Here is a 4,770-nt window from a genome sequence, read left to right on the forward strand (position 1 = left end):
TTGAATTATTGTCTTCATTTGTTTTACTTCAGGTGATATTATTTATATCACCCTGATCACTTGGGGGCTCTGTAGTGATGTACAGAAAACAAACATTTATTTTTCAGAGTCTCATTAGAATTTGTTCATTCTGTAATGGTTACTGATATTATTGGGATAAAGCTAAAGATAAATTATCTATTTATCTGAAACATATATGTTGATCATTAATAGTGTTAGCTAAACAGATGCAGCTTCAATTTGATTTTCATATCAGTCATGTCTTTTAAAAAATATTTTTGTAGTCCTTGTATTTATTGTTTCTTTTCACTCCTGTGAAAATACAAGACACTTCTCAAATGAGCGTGTCATTCTTTTCCAGGGACTATATTAATATTCTCAGTGTCATTTTAATTTTGGAATATGTATTGCCAAAATGAACACTTTTAATATTTTTAAAAACATGTTTCTAAAGTCCTATATTAAACTCATACATTTTCTATGTTGAATCTATGTCAAATTGACACAGTTTCATATATGAGAATATAGATATTAAGGGTCATAGAAATAACTCACTGGGCTGAGTGCCTACACTGTCATATGCGTAGATAAGCTTGTCTTGAATTCCAGTCCTAGTTGGGAGGTACTGTGACAATAATGGAAGCTCACTGTTTTGGTATCTTGCCCCCGCCCCCCCTTTTTTTTTGTCTCCCTCTCTTTGTCTTTATATCTGAATGAAGAAGGTGGCCCAGAGTGGTGAATCTGCACATGTGTGAGACTTGTTAGCTTTAAAATGAAAGAGAGATGTTGCATTAGAATATTTTGATCAGAGTTAATAGAAGTAAATATGCCCCTGTTGCAACTTATATGTTAATCTATAGCTCTTGGGCATAGATATAGCTTACTAGGAAGGGCATACGCATTGCCACTCACATGACCCACCTTCAAACTGTAGCTCGAAGTGCGAGGAAGCTCTGGCAAGGTGTTTCTCCCTCCATTCTGTGGATTGTGTGTTTGTGTGAAAAACAAAGCAGCCCAGAATGGTGAAATCACACATGCTTATGCTCTGTGATTCTTTCATAAGCTATTTTATATAAGAAATCTTGAAATAAATCTTGTACATATCTTAATACTCTGTAATTATAAATGCTGACATTATAATATCTGAGCTGCAAGTAAGCTTTCAGCTCTGCTGAAATGGAACACTTCATAATACAGTTTCAAGATTTCTTTCCCTACCAGAGATTTTACAACAGCAGCAGTCAATCTTTATACCATAGAAGGCATTTGAATATCTTTATAGAATTCAATATTTAGACCAATGAGACATACATGCATAAATAAAGGAGACAGTACTTATAGTATTATTTGTGGGTCTTATTCTAGAAGTCTCATTAATGTACAAATATATTTAGTTTCAGGATTTGTCCATGTTGTGTGAAAGACAAGATTGCACTCTTTTTAAAAGTCTGAGTAACAGTACATGTGTTTATTTATTCACCATTAGCTCAAGTTGACTACATACCTAGAATGTTATAAATAATGAGGCAGTGATAGTAGAATTGCAGATATACTTCCAAGATGGAAGGTTTCATGACTAAATGCCAAGAAGGGAAATTGCTGGATCATATAGTAGCTCTATTTTGAGGAAGTGTTCAAACAGTTACCTTTTTTCCACATCCTCACAAATGTTTCCCCCCCCTTTGGTATTATTATTATTATTTTTAAATTTTTATTATTTTATTATTTTTTATTGCCACTAGGTCTATCACTGGTGCTGGGTACCAGCACTACGAACACAACACTCCAGGTGGCCATACCCCCCCCCCACTTTTTTTTCCTTTCTATTTTATTGGATAGAACAATGAGAAACTGAGAGGGGCAAGGGAAATAGGAAGAGAAAGCAGCATCGCTTCACAGATCAGCTGGTGAAGAACTCCCCTTGCAGGTGGGGAGTTATATTTCAAACCCTTTCCTTCCACATGGTATATGTCCACTTAACCAGGTGAACCACCACCTGGCCCCTTTACCTTGATAATAGTATCTTTCCTTGAAAGTGTGAGATGATAACTTACTGAACTTCATATTTCCATTGATGATCAATAATTTTGAATCTTTTTCATATGATTTTTTAGATGTTTTCTTTGGAGAAATATCTAAACAATTATATTTTCATTACTAGCATATTATTAATTATTATTATTGTTGTTTTACCAGAGCACTGCTCAGCTCTGGCTTACAGTGGTGTGGGGGACTGAATCTAGGACTTTGGAGATTAAGGGATGAGAATATCTTTACATAATCATTATGCTATCTACTCCAACTTGTTTTCTTATTAATAAGTTGTGTTTCTTTAATATTTTAGATATATTACAAGGGTAACAAAATGGGGAAAATAGCCTCCAGGAGCAGTGGATTTGTAGTGCAGGCCCAGCAATAACTCTGGAGGCAAAATAAAAATTTATTGACTTGTTATTGGGTAGAGACAGAGAGAAATTGAGAAGGGAGGAAGGATAGAGAGGGAGAGAGACAGAGAGACACCTGCAGCCCTGCTTCACCACTCATGAAATTTTCCCTCTCCAGGTGGGGACCAGGGGATTGAACCTGAGCCCTTCTCCACTATAATCTATACACTTAAGCACATGTGCCACTGACTGGCCCCAGAAATTTACTTCTTATCTCTGAAGTTTTTCAGAGGTTAACTGTTATGAGATATCTGACATAGACAAACTCATATAATTAAGGAGTAGAATAGTGGGTATCAGTATTTGATGGGTATCAGTATATTATAGTGGGTATCAGTATATTATGATGGTTTCATGAGTGCATACTTACCTCTAAATTCATAAAGTTTATTATCAGATATCTACAGTTTTAGTATGTCAATCAGGCTTCAATGAAAAACTTTAAAAAAAGGAATAGTATAGTTTTCCTAAAATAAACCCTTTCTTTATATGCACTCAAAACTTTCAAATATTACTGACTGAATTCTGTTCACAGTATTTGCCTTAGTAAATTAAATGTTTAGAAGAAAACTCTAATACAATAGCATTATAAAAGTGAAGTAGAGAATGAGAGTTTTTCAAATATGAACAGTTCAGATAATTGGCATACTGTCTGTGAACACAGGCATAAAACAGAAATGAATTTAAAATTTGGCTCAGCTGCTTCCAAGACAATGACTTTAGGCGAATATCCTTTCCAAAGAAGAGGTTGTAACTAACCTAAAGTAAGTTTCTAACATTAACTGGAAAATGCATATAATGATCTACAAGAAAAAAATAAAATCTGTTATTTAATAAGGATTCAGTAAATGGTCATTATACCATTAGCTTGTTTAGAAGGGTGGCATAGAGAGAGAAATAAAAAGTAAATGCCAGTGCAAGTGTTGATAGCAAAAATATTCAGTGGACTTAATGGTATTCAGAATTTACTCAGAGGAAACTTAATTAAGTATAATTATTCCCTCATTTTCCTTTCCACATAACTCAATTTTAGAAGAAATCTGGTATTTTGGGGGAAATGGACTTTATATTTTTGGCTTACTTTAGTCTGCAATGTGAAACAGCAGAGCAGATATACTACTAGGCACTGTGAAATAGAAGAACGCAAATTTGATGTGCCAAATGGGATTTCTGTTTGTATAATGATTTTTAGAAACTGACAGCAATCTAATACCAACTCCCCATATTTATCATTAACTAGCAAGAACCACAAAACTCCTAGCTCAGAATTTTCTTGGTTGACTGGGAAAAACTTTTCAAAAAAAACTTTATAGCTGAACTTTAAAATAAATTCACATGATCTGGGGCTTTAAATTCAATTTTGGGGATATTAATCTAAGAGAACAATAGGTATTCATTCTGTCCAAATGTGTGACTGACTGTCTTACAGCCGTGTTGCACAATTTTTCCGTGAATGACAGAGGGCCTCGTACTGCCTTATTATCATCCTAAGTCCCATGAGGAGCTGTGACTCCTTAATGAATATTTGTTAACCTCTCTCCTCTATTCCAATAAAAAGCTGAAATAAGGGACTCAGGCGGTAGCGCAGTAGGTTAAGCTCAGGTGGTACTAAATGCAATGATCTGCATAAGGATCCCAGTTTGAGCCCCAGGCTCCCCAACTACAGGGGGGTTGCTTCACAAGCCTTGACACAAGTCTGCAGGTGTCTGTCTATCTTTCTCTCCTCCTCTCTGTCTTCCCCATCTCTTTCCATTTCTCTCTGTCCTATTCAACAATGATGACATCAGTAACAATAACAATAATAACTACAGCAATAAAAAGAACAAGGGCAACAAAAGGGAATAAATAAACATTTTTTAAAAAGCTGAAATAAATATGCACTTGAATGGCTTTGAGGACTTATTCACAGAGAATTGATCTGTCAGGAAGTTCGTTATATCCATGAGGCATCATCTCTGCTCTGTGTAGTAGGCCACCAGATGGTAGCTCTCCACAGTTCTTGTAGGCTGTGAATTGGCACTAATTGAAACATCAACACCCACTTCAAGGCTCCTATAGAGAAATCACATCTCCACATCTTTAAAGTCTTTAAACCATGAATTTAGAATATATTGAATTTAATGTCAGTGTTCCATTTTGTAAAAAAATCAATAACATGTTGCAGCAAATGTTACACATGTGGTAGGAAAAGTCCTTGAAGTTTTAGAATTTGCATTTTACATAATTTATCCTGATTCTAAATGGCTCTAAAGAGCTTTTTTTTTTTTTTCTTATGGTGGTATAAGACATAGCATGGCATGAGTTTCGTTTTTTGAAGGATATTATT

General features: G+C 34.9%; 1 non-coding gene across 1 annotated transcript; it reads right to left on the bottom strand.

Annotated features, from left to right (window-relative positions):
• Positions 1–316: 316 nt before the first annotated feature.
• On the bottom strand, positions 317–423 carry LOC132533232 (U6 spliceosomal RNA). Its single transcript, XR_009545135.1, has one exon. It is a non-coding gene; the product is annotated as a U6 spliceosomal RNA (small nuclear RNA).
• Positions 424–4,770: the final 4,347 nt, after the last annotated feature.

This window comes from Erinaceus europaeus, chromosome 15 (genome assembly GCF_950295315.1).
Source record: "Erinaceus europaeus chromosome 15, mEriEur2.1, whole genome shotgun sequence".
In the NCBI taxonomy this organism is placed as follows: domain Eukaryota; kingdom Metazoa; phylum Chordata; class Mammalia; order Eulipotyphla; family Erinaceidae; genus Erinaceus; species Erinaceus europaeus.